Below are 25,406 nucleotides of genomic sequence, written 5' to 3' on the forward strand. Positions count from 1 at the left end.
GAGCGCGCGAGATAATCGATTGACAGCGTCGGGAGAGAATGAGAGGAGCAGAGAGAGCATCCGAAATTTCAGCCAATAAAGTCGGCGGTCGGCGCATCGCCGCACGCGCCGCTCCGTTATGAAAATGCCTCGGCCCGCAATTCGGTCACACACTCGCACGCGTCGAATAAATTCTAATTTGGCATCGCCCGCTGCGAATCCTGATTAGGGTCTAATGCGCGCGCCGACCAGACGAAACACGCAGCACTAAATTTTCTTCTCTCTCTCACCTGGTGGCAAAAAGGGTGCGGAAAATCGCCAACGCCGCGGAAGGATATTGTTAGCGATCTATCGGAAAAAAGGCGAGGAAAAAGAAATCGGGCGTGCGAGAGAGTGCGTCGGGGAAACGCCTATGGAGTCGATTTCTGCCACTGACGCTGCGGAATGCACCGCATGATTAATGACGTCGCCGTAATTAAACCGAAAATAAAGCGCGCGTAAAAACCCCTTCACTCCTCTTCAGGCGTCTCGTCTGACTTGCAAACGTGGAAGGCTTGCAGTAAAGCACTCGCCGAACCGCAGACATTAGAGCTCGGTGTTTGTCTAAATGACCGCAGCCCAATGACCCATATGGCTCTAAGGGTCAGAGGGTATCGTTAATGAGATGCTTGCTGCATTTAAGGTGATTCTTCTACGGGGTTTTGGCTAAAACTAGAAATGCTGCACTGGATTTCAAATGATTCAGATTATAAAAGTTGAACTATTGTGTGTTAATTTTTCAAGAATAAAAATGATTTATTTTCGCCCCATCGCTTCTTTATAGGGGGCCAAAGTAATGTCCGAAGGTCGAAAACGGGTAAAAATCCACGTTTTTCTACCTTCTTATGCTCATAACTTTCCATTTTGCAAAGTGAACTATAATTTTCTAGATAGCTTTCGATTCGCAAGAAGTTAAAGTATCCAAAAAAAGCAAAAAATTTATACCTCTTCTGTCATTTTATCACCACCTGAGAAATCAAATTTTTTTAATTTTAATGGCCCATTTATAAATGCTATTTCTTAGGGGGTGATAAAATGACAGAACAGTTATAATTTTTTAGATTTCTTTGGATACTTTAACATCTTGCGAATCGAAAGCTATCTAGAAAATTATAGTTCACTTTGCAAAATGGAAAGTTACGAGCATAAGAAGGTAGAAAAACGTGGATTTTTACCCGTTTTCGACCTTCGGACATTACTTTGGCCCCCTGTAAAGAAGCGATGGGGCGAAAATAAATAATTTTTATACGTGATACATTAACACGCAATAGTTCAACTTTTATAATCTGAATCATTTGAAATCCAGTGCAGCATTTCCAGTTTTGGCCAAAACCCCGTAGAAGAATCACCTTAATCAACAAAAGTGATTTTCGGTTAATTAATTTTAATAATCCCTTCAAAGAGGGCAATCATTATCAAAGATGGCAGTTATGAATAGTTTCAATAAGAACCTTAAACGAAAATTTTAAAACATTTACCTTTAATTTAAAAAGGAATAATTACAAATTATAATCATTATTACCTTTTTTTAAAACATTGCTTAATTTTAGTTATATTTTATTTGTTTTTAAAAATTCAGTGCTTATTTCTTGAATGGCGCGGATATTTAAAATCATGTATACCAAATTTAATTTAAAATAAGAAGTAAAAAATTGAAAAAAAAAAAATTAATCAATATTGTTATTAAGCATTATTTTATTGGTCTTGTATTGTTTAACAACTGATTTCGTGGATCTGAGGTGCATATAAGTGAAATATACAAATTATCCAAATACTTTAAAAACTGACCAAGCAGATCAAATTCCGCTTGAATATCGGATGAACCGACGAGAAAGTCACAGTACTGTTAATGTAAAAAGATTTCCACGAACCAGAAGAAAACAGCAAATAAAAATGATTGATCGATATATATACTGGTAGTTCCAATTTTTAATTTTTATTTGCACAATACCATAAGACTTGATAAATAATAATTAAATGCCATTTCTTCTATTTTTCTCATCTTTTAACTGGAAAAATTTAAATTAAATTTTCTGCAAAAAATTCACAAAAAAAGATCAAACATTAGCAAAGGAGTTAATAAACATAAACACATACTGGGAATAATTGAAGGGCAAAGGTCAATATAGACTGGCCAATCTAATATTATTGACAATTGCAAATCCACCATGATTTCACATAGTGTTTGCACAAAGCTCGACTGTCTGCAGCCAATCGATCGGTAAATGAGTAATTATTAGTCCTGCACCAATCGCCCGCTGCCAGAGAAATCGCTTTTAATTAAATTTTATGAACGTGCGCACATTTCACGCGTAGATCCACGTTCGGCTTTGGTGTCGGATGCGACACAATAAATAACCATCAGTGCGGGCCTGCGTCGTGAATCATTTGATTAGCTCGCAAATTACAATGGAAGGCTCCATGTTTCATTGTCGCCGCGTTGGTCTAGTAGACGAGTGAGGGTCGGACAGCCCGAATTAAAGGTCACAGTGTCCATCAGAGTAATTGCTGCTTTGTGAGATAGAGAGAGAGAGCTTTTGAACTGGAAGGACGATTCCATCGTCGGTAAGGAGTGCTCCGAGGCATCATAATCTAGGCCTGATTAAGCAGCGTGCGGCCAGCCACCGGCTGTGCCAGATTAATCAGCATTAAAACGCCGCGGCACTCTTTTTGCACACAGAGCTAAGAGTTCCATTTCGATCGAGCGCTCAGACAAACTGCTCCTTTTGCCGCAGCACAGATTTGGTAATTCCAACTGCTAGAATGTGCATAATTTTGAGCTTAATATTTTCCTTTATATAAAAGAGGATAATTTATTTAAAAAATTGAAGTTTGCACCACAAGGCAATCTCAGCCCATTTTAAAATATATCAAAAAAGAAATAATAAAAATGAAAAAATTGCTAAGAAAATTAGAAAACCGTGAAAAGAGGAAAAATTACATAGTTCCACAGTTTCAAATAAGGATGTATATTTTTGTAAAATGTTAAAATTTTGAGTACCGTAAATATCAGATTTTGGATAGGATTTTATGGAGAAGAACAAAATAATATATAACCTGAAACTATGGCCTAAAATCATTAGAAGCGAAAATGTATACTCTAAGAAAATTCTCACCAATTTGGAAAATAGAATTGGTTGTTCAAATAAGAAGAAGAAAAATCGGTCCAAATATTAAATAAATAATATAAAATAATAATAATATTAAATAAATGTTTCATGAACTGTATAATTAAAAAGAAAGTCCTCTTGTAGTGATTTTCCTCATAGATTTTTTTTAACCGGCTACAACTTTTTTCCGTAGCTTTGGGCTTGCGGTGCTATCCCACGTTACTTACAAATATTTATTGAAAAACAAATACAAGGAAGACCAAAAAATTATTCTATATTTTTCATTCTTTTTTTTTTAATAAAACAAGCTTAATTTAATTCGCGTCCCAAATGTCAGCCGGAAAACAAAAAATATATTTTTCTCTGATTTTTATTTTTGTGTTTAGATTTTTAGGAATTCCCTTTTACAAACTGAGTCCATTCAATTTATTTAATTACCCGCAGCCGGAATTACTTTGCATGGCACCACAATCACGTTCCCCTTTGGTCATTATGGAAATCCGGCCGGCCGTTCTATGCGAGAGGGCCTCGCGTTTTATTATTATGAACCTTTTTGTCCCCTAATTTCGTCTCGTTTCGTCCCTGGGCGCACAAGAAATGCGAAAAACGCGAGCAATTTGGCAGACCACTCGCGGCGAGGCGCGTTTTTCAACAAGGCGAATTAGTGCTTATGTGTGTGTGGGCCCGGCCGAAAGTGGCCCTGCTATTTACACTAACAATAACGTCGGCCAGGGACGATTGTCTAATTTTGGCCGGGTGCGGCGCACGTGCCTCACTGAAAACTGCTCGGCGATAACTATTGTGCTCGTCCCAGAAGACTGGCTGCTCGTGACAAGTTTTGGACGACTGCTTTTTGAGCGAACGAGAGAGAGAGAAAAGAGGAGGACGCCAGCTGATGGTGCATGCGGTTGGGCCGCAGTTGGCGCATTAATTGTACAGAATAAATCAAGTTTAATTCGACAAGTGCCCCGGGAGTTGGTGTGCAGATTGCATTTTGTCCTGTTCGTCTGGTTTAATTATGGACACTCCATTTTACATTTTCATAATGAATAATAAAGTTTTAAAGCCGTAATGGGATTCATCTATTTTTTAAATATAAATTATAATTTATATTAAAGTTAAGCTAAGACAGCCGTGTTGAATGATATTAACGATCTGTATATCAAAGTGAATCGAAGTTAATACAAACAAACAAATTAAAAAAATTGTTACAAAACTATAATACTGCTTACTTGCAACCCTTTAACTTTATGAAGAAAGTAAATCTTTACACGCCATGAGAGATGGAATTCATGGAATTTGTTACAGTTAAATGAAATAATTTCAAGGTCAATTATACAGTGATGAATTTGTGAGAAAAAACGACAGGTTCAAAGTTTTTCGTTTATTGAGAAACGCAATGAAAAAAGTTTTATTTTAATCTATAAAAATTTATAAACAAAATTAATTTAAAAATTTTTATAAATGTTATTTATAATAAAATTATTATTTTTTTTAAATATTAGTTAATAGTAAAATTGTTAATATTAATGAATGTAGTTTTCTAAAAAATCAAAATATATATAAAATTCTGAAATTACTAATTTTTTTAATATTTGAAAATTATATAAGTTGACTTTCATACTGTAAAAAAACTTTTTCTTTTATGTTCTTAATAACAATTTTTTTTTTGCATTTTCCACATCTGACATTCTCCAAGCGTCATCGCCCCACCTGCTCGCTTGGTGCAGCATCCGAAATGCGTCATTACTTTTAATTTATAGCTGGATAAAAGTGCAATTCTGGCTCTCCGTGCCGCTTTCGTAATGAGGTTAACGAGACGAAAACTGCGTTCTTTTTCTACGACTTGCTATCGCAGCGGCGTCCAGACAACGATTATTATGACGGCCGTGTGGTTTTCTCTGTTTAATGAGCGTGGTGCGGTCTAGAAATTTTTAACAAGCACCTGCTCCGTCAGCTAGAAATAATTAATTCTGTAGAAAAACTTGCTTATAATTTTCAAGAAGAATGTTTAAAAACAAAAATGGTTAAAAGGTGTAGGAGCTTTGAAATTTCTCCGACGTCTTACGTTAGAATTTAAAATAGAGAATTTTCATGATAAATAAAAATGTTACAGAGCTAGAATTTCAAATTTGTTTTGCATAAAAAATTAGAAGCTATATTTTTATTTACGTTCTGATTCACAAACTAATGAACTCTCTGGTTCCTTTCATAAAGCGAAAAGTAAATAATTTCTCATGAAACACACTTGAACAATGGTTATTTAAAGACGAGTTTGGACAAGTGAAGAGAAAAAAATCGTCTTTCCTTGCAAAGACAAAGGACGCGTTCATCTGGCGCATCAAATTGCTCGCCATGCGCGAGATAAGTAAGCTGGTCGCGCACGTTCTCCGGGGGCGTCGTAGCAGCTACTTATTAGAGAAGAGAAGTAGTCATTTCCCTGACAAAGAACAAACACAAGTGGAATGAGAGAGTACAACAATGAGCCGAAGGACGATTTTGCAGCAGCGTTTTGTTTCCACCGTCGGCAGCATTACAGAAAGGAGAGTAAAAAGCTTACCCCTGGAAATCCTTGCACGCTCTTCCAGCCTGGAAAAAAAATAAAACAGTGGTCAAGGTTGAAGGCGAACCTGCAATAATTCTCTCTCTGATTGCATTGAGGAAAAATCAAAAGACGTCGTGAGCGTCAATTATAAAAATGTATAAAAAAGTGTGTCGGGCGAAAAGTAATTAAAAAATAGAACGCCATTCCAAGCGCAAAATTTTATAGACACTAGAAGAAGATCGAGTGAACAAAGAAAGAGCTGCTAGACGACGACGCGAGGCTCTTGAAGCTATTAAAGTGGAGCCGAGGAATTCATAAAAGCAGCAAGGCGAAGTCGTTGGTGTGCCATTCATTAAGCACAGGCTTGCGTAAAGAGCGTCCCAGAGACATAATTTACCCTTGTTGACCTCATAATCAGACTGGTTCTCTTGACCTGCGCAAAAGATTTTTATCAACCTGCAATTGAACAGAAATTATAAAATATAATTTGGTGTAAAAATGCGCTCACACAATTTAATTAATTAAGTTCCTATTGTTTAACTAGCAACAAAAGACCTTGATCATCTGTTATTTACATAAACTATATTATAATTTATAACAAATGATTGATAGTAAACATCGTTATTTTTTTCAAGAATTTTTTAATTATAACATTAATATTTATTATACTATTGAATTCAATTTAGTTTCTATTTTATCTTACCGCATCTCTGCACATTACGAAAAGACGTTTATTTTTTTTACATTGACAATGTACGCAATACAAATTAATATTTGACGGGGTTTTGTGAATTGTTCCAATAATTAATCAGTCGTTTGTTTATTTTCTATATTTAACTCTCCATAATAAGAAATGGAATAAATAAGTTAAAAGTTATTACATAATTATTTTCTTTTATCTAACTTTAAGTAAAACTGTGCAACGTTTATATCCATCTATCTGCACCCATTCATTCAAAAGAACTCGGCACGCGCAGATAATCCATTAACTAAATTGCGAAACAAGGAAAAGCAGCAGAACGAATTACGGCTCTGGCTGAGTGATAAATTCATTTCGCTGGCTAAAAAGGATACTCAAAAGAAACTCACGTCGGTGCACCCTTAATTAATTTCGGAATCTGGCGTTTAAATGCGCCACCGTGAACACCGAAGTTTATTAAATCCGGCCCTCGAGCTGCTTTGTTGTCCTCACCGCTCGTCAAAAAAAGAAAAAAGCCCAAACCGTGCACGAGTATTTCGCTTGTTTGCGTACGGCTCGTTTCCAGTCCTAAAAATAAACAGAGTTGTTTGTATAGTGCAGAGAGAGACCGAGTGAGCAGGTGCCCAAATTAAAACCACGCGCTTAATTATCTGCTTCGCACTAGTTCACAAAGGATACCTTTTAATTAAACTCCCAACGCAGAGGTTTTGTTTGCTAACAGGATTTCAACATATTTTCAAAGTTTAAACTTTCAAACTGTGAAATAGTACATTTTCAGAGCGAAATGCAAATTTTGTCGCTTGGCCCCTGGACGAAGGGTTTATTTATTTTGCAGAGTGCTCTCTTCTCTCTTTTCATCGACGACACGTCTCCGTCATCAGTTAGGCTCGCTAGAAGTAAAGCAGCTTCTGCGTTGCCACGGAATTCTTGATGAGGTCATTTGTCTGACTTGTTCCGCGCCCAAATTATTCGCAACGACCCGCTTGCTTAATTCGCTTCTGGGAGAAGTTTTTGTGCACGGATCAGACGCACACGGCCTAATTTGCTCTCTCATGCCGACGGCGCTTTGTGTTTTTAGAATTGTTGCTAAATAACCTAATTACCCGAGACAATGGGCAACTTGAGCTTCCTCAGAATGAGAGACTCACCCGAAACACATAACCGGATTTTTAACCATAAATTAATTCAGTTAGAGAGCAGAAAATATAAAATTCTTAACTTTCACATTTAGTTTTCTCCAGCAGATGATCTTATGTTTAAAACTGTCATAATCTCCAAAAACCATCTGGATGTTGTAGTGGCAAATTCCAAGTTCAATTGTATTTAACTTTGTTTAATTCATCCTAACCTAATCTTCCTTCAATATCGTTGAAATGAGCATTATATTTATCAGAGGAATATTTATTATTTTAGTCTATGAGAATGAAATAACAACAAAAATTGATTTAAAAATTTACAGTAAATAGATTTTTTTAGTTATTTTTACAACTGAAGTATATTTGTCAACCTTTAATTTAATATAATTTATTTAATATAACATATTAAAAACTTTTTTTAAGCTGCTGTTGACTTTTATGGAGATGGTTAAGGTTCAAAAGTGTTAGTCGGAATATTCATACATACTTGAAAACGCACAATAGAGTTGGAAGTGCATTGCACATCCGTCTGGAGTCCTGAGAAGGCCGGGATTTGCGTCATCCCTCGGCGCTCGTGTCAGACTTGGAGGCTGTCGGGCGAGTAACGAGGTTTGTTCATTAAGGGCAACGCCGCCGAGATTATGTTCGTCTGACTGGCGATTAGCACGTGAATTATGGTAATCCTCAGGTCTGCTTCCTGATCACTGACGCAAACTTCATTAGCCTCTCAACATCTGAATGTTCCGAGCTTAAAAAAACATATTTCACTAAATAATTTTAATCAACAAATTTAATTTTTTTTTTAATTTAATACCTCTCATGAGAATTTGATAATATTTGATATTAAAATCCGTGTCAATGATAACTGACGCCTCAACTTTGCCGAGGGCAATAAAGCAAAGAGCCAACTTCTTTGGCGCGAGAAAGTTGGAAACTCCGTCACGTCTCTCTCCGTGCAATGCAAATTATAAAAATTCCAGCATTGCAGATGGTATATGGCGGCCTGCAGCGGCCTTTTTAATCAAAATTCTCCATCTTGCACTTCATGGGAAGTTTTAATCTGCATAATGTTGACTGGCACGTGGAAGGAAAAGAGTTGGAATTTTCCATTTATCGAATGCCTGGCTTGCTTTTGCATTTAAATCCGGCTCACCCAAAATCCGACGACCCGCTGGCGAGACAAATCCGCCTATCGTGTTTATCAACGAACGTGTAAATAGATTTGGAAAATGTTTGTTCCTCTCCACATTTGCCTTGTTTCTCTTCACAAAATGCGATGCTTGTGTGAGTTTGTTGCGTGTCTGCGGCAAAGGTGGTGAATCAGTATGCGGCACGTCCTTTCCCTGCCGAAACTCAACAGACACACACACAAGCCACCCTCGGCCTTCTTTATTAAAGTCAGAAATGCATTGCAACAGCACGCGTGACTCCAAATGGGTGTTGACAAATCCTCTGGAATTGTATGCTTTCCATCTTGTGCAACGTGAGAAGAAGTAAACGACACTGCAGAGGAAAACATTTATGGCAGAATTGCATAATTATAAATTTCACTTTTTCCAAGATGTCGAAGTCTGACACGTGTGCAGCGCAGTAAATTTCCCTTTAAATCCGTTCGGACGGAGATATATTGCTCGGGGAACTGGAGTTTATTTTAGTTTTTGGTTCAGAGCGCATATTTGAATGTTTGAATAATAATTTTTATACTTTATAAAGAAAATATTTTTACAAGCATAATTTTGATTTTTTAAATGTAAGGTCTAAATTTATTTTAATAATAAAATTCAATTTTTGAACTAACATTCTGGTTCAACTATCAAAAATCTTATTCTTATGGATTACTCTTGATTATTGAAGTAAAAACTGCTACATGACACAGTTCTTGTTAAACAAAGACGTTTCAGCAACACTCTATTTTTTAGTTGCATTTTTTGTTTGTGGTAAAATATTTTTGGATAAATGATCCAGAAATTATGAGACATGCCCTTTTTACAGCGTATTAAATGACCGGTAAAATCCAGGTTTTTGGTTACAAAAAACATTATGTAGCAAACTCATGGGAATATTTTAGAGGAAAAAAATGTCCCAGTTGCCAGCTTTTGCGGGAGATTTCCGTTTTTTGTTGCCAACAAATGCCATAAGGACCCCACAAAAACTTACTCCTGTAGAATTCAAGATTTCCTAGCAAAAAGCTGCATCTGAAAAATCGTGAGTGGCGTAACATAAATTTCAGGTCACATGGGAAATTCATTTTCAACCTTCCAGTTATATTTTATGCTACGGAATAATTAAACCCCTCAACTTTAATTAAATATAATAAAAAAATTATTGCAATAAAAAAACTGTGTTATGAAATATGAAAGATGTTGACTGGAAGCGGAGCTAAAATTATTACCAAATTAAATCTCGAGTGTTATCACGAGCTAGTGGATTTTTCAAAGCATCCCATTTTATGAAGCAGACAGAAAATCTTGTTAGCCCGATGGGTAGCGGTTGAGCGGGTGGGTGCGCAGAAGAAAAAGCCCTCCAGATTTATGACCCGCTTGCCAGCCAGCGCGAACTGCATTCCTTGGCCGTTAAATATTACATCTCGCGCGCGGCCCCATTCGTCTTGTCGATATTTATGAAGCGACTCGCGAAAGATCAGCTCTCAGGTCAAATCCGGAGCAGAACCGCCGGAAGCTGAGAAAAACGTCTGCTACGATCCTGATTTGTATTCAGTGGGGCTGCAATTTAATTGGTCCTGGTAATGACCCCATTACACATGTTGCTTGCTCCTGCAGATAAGCAAGAGACAATGGCTGTGTTGCAAATGAATATTATGTTATGACCGCACGCGACCCTGCACCGACCGCAGCTATAGTGTCAGGAGCAGCTCGGATTCCAAGGCCTGGCCCGCGGGCATTATTTTGCTGGGTTGTTTTTATGGGTCACGTGTCACTTGCACAATAAATAATTATTCCGTTTTGCAACTTTCCGCCGCTCGCTAATCTCCGTCGTGTGGCACTCCCGTTGCTTTGTACGGCGCGTAATTAATTTGCCTTTGCGACGCACACTCACTGCCAGACGAGAGAGCGGAAATGATGCTCCCAGAAACATTTTTCACGCCGACGAGCGAATCCCTGCGCGAAAATGAAAAGTTCTCTTTGTCACTGAGGCTCCGCGAAGTGGCCTAAGCCCAAAATAACTCTTTATACATTTGAACACATGCAAAAGGGGCTCAAGTTGTTTGTGACCTGAGAAATAGCTTTGAAATTTGAGCAAAGTTTTAACCTTAATAAATGTTTGTTTTGTTATCCCAGAGAGAGGCAAAACATTTTTTTGCAACTATAACATTTTTTTTTTATTAAAATACTGAAAGATACAAATTTAATTCATTAATTATCCTTTAGAAACTCCACAACTTTATACTTCACCTACTTTCAGATTAATTCATATTTTTCCAGGATTTGAAACAGTTTTGCTGATCAAAACAATCAAAATATCTTATTCATTTTGATAATTCAAGAATTTCAACCAGCTGCAGTCATAATTCCCATAATTGCTTCAATGTAATTGGTTTATATATTATATTTCCGGCTTCAATTTAATTTAATTCTTTAAAAATTGTGTAGAGTTAAATTTAAAACAATAAAACTTTGACCTACATGGGCTTGAACCTTCAGATTTTCATCAATTTCAATGTAGCTGACTCTTAAAAAAGTTATTATATATTGAAAAATTTTATTGTATTTTTTTTTTTTAAATCTTCTTTAAATTTCTTTTTACATTTTCTTGAGAATTCACTAAAATGTCATAGGCGATAAATTGAGCTTGAACAGCTTCTTTTTTTTATCGTCCATCCCAACACGTATCTCTCATTTATAATGCTTATTTAATTCCCTTCAGATTAATGATTGTACCTAAAAACATGTTACAAATCCATTATTTACCCGGCGAGACAAACCTTTTCAAATGAAACGCCACATGATAAATGACTCGGATTACGCTAGACAAAAGTGACTTAAAGTACCATCGAATGCCAATTTTTCAGTCGGCTGTTGGCAGACAGATTGACGGATCGACTGAAAAAGGCAGCAGTTGGAAAGAAACGCGCACTTTGTTTCCCGAGTGTTTCCGCCTTTTTTTTCTCGCGATTGAGTCGTGGAGGAATCTCGCTTTTGCCCACTGACCACGTACGCGCCGACTTCATTAGAAAGAGTTATGCAGACCCGCCCGACACAAATGCTCAACAAAAAGCCGAGCTCGTAAATAGCAAGGGGCTCGCAGCGGCTGTTGCAGCCAAGATGAATGGACCAGCGGCTGCTCCTTAAACTCGCAGGCGAGAGATATTTTGCTCTGGAGAGAGCGAGACTCGCGCCTGTTTATCTTAAAATCGATACGGTTAATTGCAAGAAACGGGAAGGAATTTCAAATTTTTCAAATTAAAACTGGAGGAACTAAATGGTAATAATTCAGCGTTAAACCATTTTTTATTTTTTATAAAAAAGACATCATTTCCTGCGAAAAAAAAGTAGCTCTCTGTCCTCTTGGACGGTATGGCAGCTGTGCCCCTGAATAATTCAAGCTTTCAAGAGGAACATTTTTAATGAGATCATCCTCCCTCCCTGTCGAGGCACCAAAGGGTTGATAAGCCGAAGGAGGCGAAACCGCACGCTGGCAGCAACAAGGGAACGTTGCCAGCGAGTTGCACGCACAAAATTGATTCGGCAACTTGCAGCTTCTGGGAAAGTTACTTTTTGCACTTCGGCCAACGATAGATATAAAAGAGAGGGGGAAAGTTTTTTATGAATCGAGAATGAACGTGCTGAAAGTTTGATGGAGGAGAAGAAAAAGAGGGAAACTTTTATATCGATAACAAAAAATTAAACGGCGGCCAATTTACGTCCATAATAATTTGCTAGAATTAGAATGTAAACAGAATACTGCTTTGCCAGAAACAATGAGGGTGTGGAACGGTCGTAAATAACAAGATTCAAGTCGTTCTCCCTCCGCGAAAGCGTTTCGTGCAGTTTTCATAATTAAAGTAAATTGGCCAATCCAGCTGATCTAGGGTCCAATTTGGGCAGAACAAAAAGGCTGGTTCCCTGCCTGCGGCGTTCGGTGTAATCCTGGATGTGCGGGGGCCGTTCTGCAGATAATAACTGGCTCAGGATTCTGGCCAATGTCAAATGAATGGGTGCCTCTGCACTATAAATAGACTCGAGTAAGCCTATTAGAAGCGTCGCTCAGCCGTGTGTTGTGTGTATTTATGTTTGCTCGCCTGCCTGCTCTGAGCAAACACAAGTCTTATTATTATCATCAAATATTATACGAAAGGGTCCCCGAATAAAAATATGCGTGCCTCGCGTGAGGTGACGGTTGCATTCCTTGGTTCTCGGCTAATTCTCTAAATATTCAATAGACACGCCGGCGCCGCCGTGTTTATTTATTTATCCGCAAGTTGCACAGCTTGAGCAAATAGTGGCAAAAGTAGTTGACTGAATGGCTGCCGCCGGCAACTTCCCTGATTGAGTGCTCGCTCAGTTGAATTATTTAATGCTCTGTTTTGCGGCGCCACCCGAGTGGGACTTTTCTCCGCTCGGCTGGAGATTTCCTCCTCGTGCCGCAATTAACGTGGAAAAGAGGAAATTCATTGCTATTTGCGTTGATTTTGCAGAATCTTTCTGCTTTGCAGGTCACCAAACTCAAATCACGATTTCTAGGAATGGAATTATCACCAATTCTGTTTGGAAACGTTTCAACATATTTTGTTTTCTGCCTGCCATTAACATTTAATCAGAACGAAATGATAAATAAATTAATTGCATCCAGGTTCAGACCACGAGTGTTCCGAGAACCGCTTTCAATCAAAGCAGATTGAAATCTCTCTTTTTTTTTGTTTGGAAAACTGTTGACGTAAATGTTTCTCTCTGTAGGGTTTCATGTTAGTGACATGAAAAACGAAAAAAACATAAGTTCAAATGCGTGCTTAAATAGCAAAACAAAATGTTTAAAAAAACTTATATTCTAAATTATAAAAGATTATTTATTAATTTAAAAATTTTAATTTTCAATTTTGTTTTCGTTTGAAATATAAAAATTATTTTAAATAATTTTACAAATTTTTATATTTTAGAATAGCCGAGGAAAACGTTTGAATAATGATATAAGTTCCCTTTAAATAAAAAGTAATAATTTTTAAATTAATCGACACGTCATACTATCAGGCTTGAATTTGAATGTAATGTAAATTGATTAAATTATTTTGAGTAGCTATCAATTTAATGCTTTAATTATTTGTTTTTTATAATGTGTATATTATTATTTATTCTTCTCGGTCATTACAGAAATTATAAATTGGAAAAAAAGAGAACAAAGGGTTTACAACTAGCATTATTACATATAAAATCTTTAAGATTTTTAAAATAATCTTTACATCAGTGACTGCCCTCCACATGACGTTGGAATTCGAATTGATTTTTAAAGTTCAAGGCCGACAGTGTGGTGGCGGATGAGCATCACGTACCAGAGCACATTACGTCACACTCAAAGCAACATCTTGGCAGGCGCGACGCATTTTTCCGTCAAAAATCTTCTTCCTCTGCGAACAAAAAAAAACCTTTTGAATTCTAAATTCGAGCTCTGAATAATAACAGAAAGTGGCAAAACGCGAAATTGGGGACAAAAAAAAGAGGGGCTTATTTATGCCATCAGGATTGAATCGCGGGGCAATCGGAGGCAGCCCTCGAAAAGCGGCAGTTGGTACTAGAGAAACGCGAGATGAAAAAATAAGGCTCGGCGGGCGCTTGTTTTTTAATATTAAATGTAGTATTGTAGGCGCTGGCGGTGTAGAATGGAGCTGCATGCGCCGGGGTGGCACGCGCGGGATCAATAGACTGCGCGGGGCCGACGGCGCCGTGGCCCTGCCTCGGCACCGCCGCGCTCCTCGCCAACCAGTGGCGGTCCGACTTGCACCAGGCTTGCTTTTCCTGCCTAGCTGTTCTCCCTGCAAGCAACCGCATTTTGGCCCAGTGAGTGATATTCCCAGTGCCAGTGTGAACGCGTGTGATGGTGCCCGCCTGCTGCTGAATCGACTGCTCGCTGGATTTACCCTGACCTTCCTGCCACCTCCGCCAGGTAGACAAAGGTGGAGTTCGGCGTGCGGGGGCGGCTCCCCGCCTCCGCCGCCGACCACCACGCAAGAGCACGCGCCAAACGAATTACTTATTTAATGTAGCCGCGCGTGAGACTTACTAGACGTTTTTCACCAAAGTCCAAAAGTTCGATCCAAGGGGTGTATATAGTAGTGCACCCCTTCGGGAAATTATTAATAAACCAGGCTAGGGTGGATTTCGCCGCTAATTAATATGCAATTTAGCTCTCTCGGCTGGTGGTATACGCGTTTTGCATTATCGATATTGATATTTTCACAATAGATTTTCACCGTAACTGTGTAATAATGGTGGGGAATTATCAAGTGCAACTGTTGCTTTTATGCTGTGCTGGAAAAGTAGAGTTTCAGCGATAGAAGAAAGGAAGTAAAATCAATCCATTGTGAGAAATTAAAAATGATATTATATTTCGGGAAGGTGATATTGTAAAACATTTTACTTTATGAAAAATCTTTAAATTTTAAAAATAATTACTCATAAAACTACTACAAATTTCCATCGTTAAACATAAAATATCATGAGAAAGACCTTTTAAGTATAAATCTTAACTGCAATTTACACTTTTAAAACTACAAAATGATAATTAAGCCTGCTTCTCATATCATATTTATTAAATTCAAGAGTTGAATTTCTAGTTCTCTGTCAAAGCATTGATCTCGTGGAACACGAAAAGCCCAGTTATTATTACAAATAATTATCATTACTTTCTACACAAATTTTAACGTTAATTACTTAAAATTTCTACCAAAACAGTGGAGTAGTTTTCCTCTTCATTTCAGTAATGAGGACGTACTTATTAATTTAACAAGCAACGTAAAGATAAAAAAAACTTGCTGAAAGAAGAGGGAAAAGTTATTTATAAACTTGATTTCTACTTACCATTAACAAGTTATTTTCTAGAAAAGTGCCACTTGACAAATTGAAGTGAAGGCTGAAAATAACATTTAATTGAAAACATATTACCTACTCTATTAATAATCTCGTGATTTTTTAATTTTATTTCTATTTAAAATTTTCAGAATAGCAATTAGCAAATTTTACATTAACTTCTGAATCTTGAGTTCCAAGCCCAAAATATCCACAGCAGTAGGGGAAATGAGAACTTTCATAATAAAGTAGCACCTGATATTTTGAGCTCGAGAACTGTTCTTCAAAGTTTCTCAATTAAGACGAAGGCAGTGAACTTCCAAAATTACAACTCCAGCGGGAGGTCCTTCTCTGCTCGTCGCATACCATTTTTATCGAGCTCATAAAGTGCAATTATGGGCGGCCGATCGGATCTCGCCAATATTTGCGGCGTACAGGATTAAAAAGCAATTTATTGCCGCACGTCGAGTACGTAATACACCGTGGCAGCAGCAGCGCGTTTGACAATATAATGCATTAGTCTGGCTGTCACATCGACTGTCGACATTTGTTAAGAAGTTACCTTTTTGTTGTGAGCGACCAAAGCAACTCGAGCGCAGCTGGACACAAAAAGAGAAATAAAGGGCGAATCGGTCACAGAGCAATTTCGGTAATTTTTTCGTGCGCAACCCTTTATTGCGTGCGTTTGAAAGAACGATCGTGACAGCTCGCGAGAAATGGAATCTTTTTATTTTTCCGACATTCCGTGCCAGGCAATGTAGAAAGAAGGTAATTTAAATTTGGGGTATAAAAGTAAAAAGTATAGTTCCTTCAAGCTGTCTGGTTTAATGCAATTTTCCCCAAAAAACTCTAAAAGCGCACGAAGAGCTTTTGCCTCTGAATGGAAAATCCGCCCAAGGAAAGATCTCTTTCAACGTCTTACTTACACTTGGCCCGAAACTTTCCACTGAAAAAGTTTTGCAAAAAGTCAACATTTCCGTCGTCAGGTCACGTCTACCTGTAAGAGAAACTCCATAATAAATTCATCTCTCGTCTTGACTGTCTGTGCCAATTTTTCCTCATTTTTGTAAAGCAAATAAAAATTAGAGTCAACAAAGGCAAAAATGAAAATCCTACAAAAAAAAAAAAAACAGAAAAAAAACAGGATTTCAAAGTGATACCCCATTTTTCTGAGGTTCCTAACTTAACTAATATTTTTTGAAAATATCAAGAAATTTATGAAAACATTATAATATAATTATATTTAAGCCTAAATTTAGTTAATCAGTTAATAAAATATTTTACTCTCAAATCTGAAATTAATTGGAAAAAAAATTTAAATTGCCAGTCAAATATCACCTAAAAAAATCACCTGAAAGCCCATTTATAAAGCAAAACAATTTTTTTTACTCTTTCTCCTGTTACATTTTTAATTCCAAATTAGCATTTTATTAGGCTTAGTTATGAGCAACTTTTAGCATATTTAATCGAAAATTTTCGAATAGGCGCCTATCACGAAAAAAGGTTTTCCTAAAAAATAACAATGGAAAAGCGGTCCGTGTGAACCGCAGCAGGAGGCTCTGTCCCTCGAAAAAGCGCAAACATTCAGATCCCGCCACAGGTTTGTGTGAGAGAGAGAGTGTGTGTGTTATTATTATTTTCGGCGCCTCCATCGATTTTCGCGCAAGGTTGAAGTTGACAGGTCAGCGGAAAGGCAGCGGCGGCGGCCATGTTTGTGTTTGGCGCGCGGCACACACGGGGGCAGGTCAAACGTCGAGTCGCCGACCGAGGGCAGCGAAATCCGATTCATTAATTCAATTAGGGGGCGCGAATCGAGTCGCGTGCCATTTCGCCGTTAGCCCTGGCCGGACCAAGTGCACAATAAAGGGCTTTATGCAGAGTGCATTGGTAATGAGGACTAACTCTGAGGAGTGCAATTATGTGAGGCTAATGGACGTGCGCGCGAGTCGTTGGTGCAGATTTATGGCCGGCTTTCTCGCGACGTTTGTGTTGTTAATCATGGCAATATAATTCCAGGCCTCTCTCGTTGAGGAGATTATTTGCGTCGAGCGGAAAAACGAGACACAAATTGCGCCGCTGAATGACTGTGTTTAGCGGCAAACGGTGTCAAGTGCGCGTTCGTGCAAAACGCATTTGAATAAGGATTTCACAACGGAACAACTCTCGAGATTTGCACTCGTAACTTCTCTTATGACGATTCTAAATAATTACAATTAATAATGTTGGCCTACTTACAATACTTACATATTATATCGATTTCAGAAATGAAGTTAAATAATCCGTTTGACCTCCTTTATTAATTTCTGCAAGCAAATCTTTTTAATTAATTAATTAATTATTCACTCCATAATTCAAAATATCTTTAAAAAAAGTTTTTTATTTAATGTATTTTCATGCTTCTATTTTTTGTAAATATTTAAACCATGAATTTGTCAACAACTTTTATTATCTATAAACATTTATATAAACTTAAAATTACTCGTTATTTGATTGAATAAGTTATAAGACACAAAAGCGAATTATCAAACTACAATAAAACAAATTGTTATTGAGCTCACACGAATCTCATGTTATGCGGCGCTTATCTGAAATGAATAAATACAAAAATTGATCTAAAACTGACAACCATCAAAATAATTTATATAAAACATCTTGCAAAAACTTTAAAATTAATTTTTTAAAAAATCTTAAAAATGTTTTGGTTTTTTTTTTTAAAATAGTGAAAATATTGATCGGTTTATTTTTTTGAATACTTAATAACACTTAAATTTTAGTAAATGCTAAATGCCATTTAAAACAAATGAGGATGCTAAATTATTTTAATATTACAATATAAAAGTGTTTTTTTTTTAACACATTTATATGCCTAAATCCTGGAAATTTTATGTTAATAAAATGCAGTGAAGTAAATTATTTAATTTATTCATGCATTAGAAATACGTCTCAAATAAATCATAAGAAATTGTATTCTTAAAATAAATCGACACTGAATATAATTCAATATCGCAATCGAGCTGACAATCTAATTTATCAGAAAGCCGGAAACGAACAAAACGTAATTAGCTGCAGCTAATCGCGGTAGTTTAATTAGCGGCCTCTGCTCTTGTTGTGCTCCTAATTGAAAGGCAGATGCCAGGCTCGCGATAACACACGTGCATAATGCTGGTCCGCACATGATCAAATGTACGTAGCTAATCAGATGTATCAACACATGGGTGCTGGAGTGCGGCCAACAATTGCTTGCGGTCCAACAATGTGCGCCGCTGATTTACGAACTGCGGCGCTGCTTTTTGTCCGAACGCCCTCAAGTGGAAAAATAGCACCACGAAATTGCTTTTGTAAAAAGTTTCTCTGAGAAAGCAGGAAAGAGAAAGATTTCTTTCGGTGAACAAACATTTGCAATATGAATTCTCAAGTTTCCCTGATATGCAAATTCTACTAAAAGTTTCTTAGAAAAAAAATTCGCGACATTCAATTTTTTCAATTTTTCACATGCGACAAATGCAATAATTCGCACGGTCATATTTTATGTACCCTCGTCTCATTTTCCAGTCAAGCCTCTTTGAAAATCCGTCACACAACATCCCTGGCAAATATAAATCGCCGCGCTCATGAAAGGCATTTATCACGCAGCCTTAGGGAGATGGATCCACTCGGCGAGAAAACTGTTCATCATCATAAATATAATCCTGGTGGGTATTACAGAGGGCAGCCCCTATCCAACAGCAAGAAGCGCGCTCTGTTTACATTCGGGAATTTCACGCATTCGAGCATTATTATTGGTCTAGACTCTTTTTATCTTTTTGCCTTTTCCCGACTGGAAAATCGATGTCTCCGTAATAATAAAACGCGTCAACATGACACGGCCGGGTGGACCGAGTCTCGAATCGGGCGGCTTTTGACGTCAAGTGCGTGCGAATTAAATTTAGCCGCCACGGGGATTAATCGAATGGCCAATCAATTTGACGAATTGTCTGCTTCGCGATCCATTATTGCGAGCACATCAATTTTTAAAACATGATCGGAATTATTGCCAGTCTCGTGACTCTTCCATTCAATAGACTAACACGATGGGAACTTTATGAATATCTAATTTTAGCCTCAGTTATGATTTATGATCATGAATTATTTATATGATTAAAGTTCCGAGTGATGAATTTCACATAAGAATGAATAAAGCCCCCTTGAATTTTTAAAACAAATCTTTTTAAATTCCAATAGCAGAATCATCTTTTATACATAGAATGGAATCAAATATAAATTCAGCTGGGAAGGTTTCCGATCCTTTTAATGGCTACAGAATGATATTTTCCGGAGTTAAAATTTAATCTCCTCTTGACACTGCTCTTGAAAGCGGATGCCGCAAAGTGGCAATGAATTTATCATGGCTATTTTCTGTTGGTTCACTTATCGCAAGTTGGCACGCTTTCAATTTGCCGCGTGCTCCAGCCGTGTCTAAAGCGGCGTGATTTTCATGCAAGTCACGCAACTCGCTCGAAAATATGCCAAAAAAGATCATTTGGAAATTTCCAAATGCTAAATTTTGGCCATGCGGCAGACCGATACAAATAATTTATTCCACACTCTCACTATAACCTTTGAAATCAAATGCAATTTGATATATTTGAGGTAAGCCAATCCTAATATCGTATTTTAAATTGCATTATTGGTAAAATATTAATTTTTTGTTGATAATTTTTTTTGGCAGATTAAAAAAATAGAATATATTTTTTACAAGTGGATGGAATGATTATGAAAATACAAAATCAAATTATAGATTAAAAATTTGGTGTCAAATTTATTCAGGACAAAATCACCAAACACCAAAAATAAATCGTTAAACCACAAGGGGCAGGAAGCAACTCCGTTGGCAACGGATACACTCTTGTTTGATGCGGCTGAGCCGAAAATAAACTCAACGGCTTCTTCTTAGCACAACACAATATACAAGGGCTGATCCGAGCCGAGCGCCATTAATTAAGCAAATTCCGAGCTTGTTATTCATTACGCGCGGCTGAGCCGAAATCGATGGAACTCTCTGCGCCAAAATCGGCTAAGCCATAATTCAGGCAGCGGGCTGGAATTCCGTTATATTTACAGGCCCCTCGCGAGAAGCCCGGCTTTGTCCAGCTGGATGATTTTTACGGCTCAATCAAATGACGTTGCTGCTCTGGCTCCAGATAGAGGATACACATTGTATTTCTTCTGCAAGTGCTTGGCCGAGCGGACCGATTAGGCTGCGGATTTGCCCGGCAAGAGGAAAATAGAAAAAAAAGAAAAGGAGGTGGAAAAAGCAAAACCGGCCAGGCTTGCGGCAGCTATTCAATGTCGTCAGCCAATACCCACTGAAGGAATCGATGGTCCCTTAATGTTGTGCAGATAATTGAGGCTAGCCATTATGAATTGAAAAAAAAATGAAAAATGTATTAATTTTGCTCCACAATTTCACTCTTAAATTTTTATGTTTGAAATTTAAAAAAAAATCTTTAGTTTTATGATAAAATAAATTTGCGCACAATTTAATTCACTTTTGAAGTCATAATTAAATGATTTGGCTAAAAGACCATATGAAATTAGAAATTTGCTATTAATATTTTCTGTTGATCGCAAATTCAATTAAAAATATATTAAATAACAAAATATTTTTCACTCTGGATCAAGTAAAGAAGTTTTCACTAGAGCAATAATCTAAAACTTTTCAAACGTTCAACACTTAATCAGCGAGAGACACAATAAATTGAATACTATCCTGGCAAATATAGAGGAATGGATTCTAAAATGGAAAAAAACTCCTCTCAATATTTTATTATAGCATTAGTATCAAAGGCATAAAACGAAAGAACTGATGCGCGAACCATCAAAACGTCTCATCATCTCAGTGTTTATAACTCATTTTGCAATTTTCTATTCCATCTGCCCGACAATGCATCAATTCTCTGCTTTTTGATGACGCACATTACTATTTACACGCGCTTGCATCTGCGCTTTCTGTGTTCATTCACAATAACCGCCTGTTTCATCAAGTTAGAAGCATCACGTGGAATTAATGTTCGGAAATTTTATTGCGTTCCGCCGCCACGGCTTTTCCATGTTTATGATCATCTCATAGAAATAACTTTTCAAGTGCCATAAAACGGGGTTAAAAGAATTCCTTCGGCATAAAAGAGGGCTAGTTTTTTTATGATAGGAGCGCCGGCTGCAGAAGAGACACACAGTCAACTTGGCAGACACAGCGGCTAATTAATTAGTGGAATTAATAATAAATGTCGCCCATTCATATTCATGGCTGCTGACGCTATCCAGACGTGCCACCGATCGAATTAATTACAACCGAGCGCGCAATGGGTTCTTTGCCCTTAAACGGTCATCTGCATAACTTTAATTAAACTCTATTTCGAGGAAGCGGCAAATTTGCACACCTGAAGAATTTCGTATCCAAAAAAAATCTAAAAAAATGGTTATTATGAGAAAAAATTCCAGAAAAAAATAATTAATTGATCCTTTTTAAGAGTTGATCTAGATTAAAACAAATAAAATTTAAAAAATAAAAATAAACAGGGCGCAAAGAAAATTGAAAAATAAACAAGGTTTAAATTTTTCATGAGATTAAACTGATGTATTTAATTTTCTTATTATTAAAAATTAAATTTAATTCTTTAAAAAATTATTGGAAAGTGATCAGATTTATCATTATCTCTATTTCTCATTTGTTTGAAATAATAGTTGAAATAAATCAAAAAAATAAACAAATTTGTTTTTAATTCGCTTGTAGATTCGCCAAAAAGAAAACATGCTTTCCAATTTTACCTCTGCCCTTTCCGGAACCAAATTTCTCAATTTCCTCCCTACTATTATTATTGTTTATTCTCAGTATCAATTCCTCTCCATTTATTATTTACCTTCTCTGATGTTTCTCTTGGTTTCTCTCTTTTCGCCAATGTCCAATATAAACAAAAAAAATATGAGTGACAGTCGAGTTTTGGCTGGCAGCTTCTCTTGAAGAGTCTCGGGGACACATTTTTTCGCGTCACATCCAGCTTGGGAAAACGAGGAAATTGATTATACAAAGCTGCACGCAGTCGCAGGAGGAGAAAAAGAGAAGTAGTGCCGCGTTTTTATTGCTGTCGGTCTCTCTGCGAAAGGAAAATTGGGAGGAACGTCATAGCAGAGGAAGAGAATAAAAAAGTCTTTGAGTTTTCCAAGGAGTTTTCTTTCAGCAGTTTTGACACGTTCATCCCGGTGTGTGGAGTAAATAAATCGACTTTCTCTCCTTCTTTGGACTTCTCGCGTTTATGAAAAAAAGTAAATGCATGCGCGCCGCAGTACGCAGAGTACAGAGGGGCCGCCCGCCCGCACCTCAACGCCGCGCTTTTTTATCCGTGCGTTCTTTTGTAGCAGGCCGCATTAAAGAGAAACCTGCTCTCGCTTTGTAGGGTCTCACCTCGCCCGGCGCACTTACAAGTGCCATCGCGCAAAGGAAGCGAACAGAATATTATTACCTTTATCCCCGGCTAATATTTTAATTGGCCCTAAAAACTTGTGCGCACGCTGCGTAATGAACTTTCTTTGTTCGCCACCGCCACCACACCTTTGTCTGATGTTAATTTTTTCGCCCCTTCAACTTTAAAATCAGGATATAATTAAAAAAATAAAATAAACTGGCAATGAGTGGAGCAAATTAATTAAAATTTGGAAAGGTTTTACTAGATTTGCAATGGCTTTAATTTTTTAAGTAAAAAGATTAAAAGAGTAAATTTTGGTAGATAAAAATTACTAATTTTACTTGTTACTTTTATAATAAATCGTCTATTATGTTTCAGTTTTGAATGCAATAAGTTTTTTTCATCTAGGAGACAAATAATTTTTGACACCTCTAGGTCTAGAATATTTTTTTTTTTAATCCTAGAACAAATTTCCGTAAACTCTGTTTTCAAAGATTTACGATTTAAATTATCGCCTAAGATTTCTCTCCTTTCAGTTTTCTTATTAGCTAATTTCCAAGCTCCGCAACGTTTTAGGGAGCGTTTTCTTAATTAAATTTTCATTAATTCTCTACAGCCTACAGTTTTAGGTTGCAAAATAATTTCCAAATTTAGCTCAACATAGTCTCACATCCGAAAATAGCAACAATTTATTCAAAACATGCAAAGGCTCTGAAGCATTTTGCCTTAATGGATTTCCTTGAAAGCCTTGTTTTGTATCATATGTGTGTATGTTTTTAGGATTTGTATCCAACTCCTGCATTCGCGCACGTTCATCGTTAATTGCCAGAAGCTTAAAAGCATCCAAATATTTGAGCTCGCATCTCCGTAGAGACCACGGAAAAACGTGTCGCTTCTTCCGAAATGCAGCAAAGTGCTCGTTGACTCCCGCGGGGACTTCCCAAAATCAATTTCCCCCAGTTGAGACCTGCACCTGGAGTGCCTTCCTTGTGCTTTCCCTTTCGAGATGAAATATGCAAATGACGGGAGAAAAATTCAAAGCGCGTTCTGGTTTTGCAATTCAAAAACGGAATCGCCGGAGCTAATTTGCTCGGCCGGTGGAACGAAAACGAACACGCGGCGCCGCACTAATAAATAATAGAGGTCGTAAAGTCAAACGTCACCGGCGGCGAACAAACGGTGGTTGGTCTCGGTTTTGTTGCTTTTGCCACTCCTCCCCTTCGCACATACAGACTGTACGTACACAAGGTTCATATTCCACCCGTTTTACGGCCTGCAAATAAAACGAGACCTGCGCGCACCAGCGCATTTTTGCACGCCAGGTGCTGAAAAGTTTTGGCCTGTGCATGTAAATTGAATTACAAACTCCGTAACTGAAACAAACAAGGGACACACAGAAGTAAAAAAAGTAAATGAAGTTTTTTTCAACCGCCAAACACGGTAAATTAATTTATGCCAAAACAAGATAATGATGATTGATAAGCATCTTTTATTATTTCATTTATAGATAGGAAACACTAATTGTAAGCTATAGTTTAAACTAAAAGTTAAACTATTAAACTAATATAATAATACTGTTATTAATTTATTAAAACTGTATTATTTCTATTTTTAGTGAAATAAATTTAATTTATTTTTTACTGGCCCAATTATTTCCCCCGTTTTTGAAAATTCACTTTCAAGTGAACTCAACTTTTCCAACTCAAAGGCAAACTTGAACCTTGCAGCATCAAAGGCAAAAAATTAATCGGGAAAACTCTCCGACTGCGCGTATAATGGACGCGCTTGCACAAAGGATTTGGCCGCCCGGCCGGGCGAGAGCGATTCCGAGTTGATGTGATGATGAGTGAACTGAACGAGGTCATGTCACTCATTTCCATATCGATCGGCAGCGGTGATCAGGAGAGAGTGGGTGCGAGGGCTCGACTTTGAGAGAGGTGAAAAGTGCACCGTCGACGTCAACAGAAATCGAGGGGCGCGCCAGTGAAGGGGAGAAGAACTTACGTGTTGCGATTCCAAGTTTGTGAACCAAGGAAATCTGGAATTGAATGAGAAATGTAAATAAATGGGGTTGAATAGTATCAAAAATAAATGAGAAATCGTTTACTAACAAAAATTTAAACTTCTGAAAAGCTTATTCAGTACCCACATGTAAACGTAAATGGCTCAATACAACAACGTCCTAATTTTGCTGCACTTGCTTCGCTGGTTTGGAATGTCAAGAGAATGTGCGTTTAGTGTTTGCTGTTTACTGCACATCGCACTTTCAAATTCCACTCAACATGCCAACCTAATTTTTCTGCCCATGCTCAAAAGGCACAAAAAAGCTCTCCATAACTTGAATACCAGACATCCAGACTGGTTGTGCAATAAATTCATTCAAATAATGCCTGTTCTAAGTTTTTGCAAATATTACAAATGATTCTATTTTCAAAGC

The 25,406-nt window shown here is 37.3% G+C and overlaps 1 protein-coding gene across 16 annotated transcripts in view; it reads left to right on the forward strand.

Moving 5' to 3' along the window:
• The window catches only part of LOC132203426 (protein unc-13 homolog B), a 170,268-nt gene that overhangs the window by 97,294 nt on the left and 47,568 nt on the right, over positions 1–25,406 (forward strand). For 11 of the 16 annotated variants that reach the window (XM_059631209.1, XM_059631218.1, XM_059631219.1 and 8 more), the window contains exon 1: positions 14,463–14,625. The exons of the other annotated variants lie outside the window; for them this stretch is intronic. The gene's annotated coding sequence lies outside the window, so the exon portion shown is untranslated. Of the gene's footprint in view, positions 1–14,462; positions 14,626–25,406 lie in introns of those variants that run through there. 16 annotated transcript variants of the gene reach the window in all.

This window comes from Neocloeon triangulifer, unplaced genomic scaffold (assembly GCF_031216515.1).
Source record: "Neocloeon triangulifer isolate White Clay Creek 2 clone unplaced genomic scaffold, ASM3121651v1 ptg000017l, whole genome shotgun sequence".
Lineage (NCBI taxonomy): Eukaryota > Metazoa > Arthropoda > Insecta > Ephemeroptera > Baetidae > Neocloeon > Neocloeon triangulifer.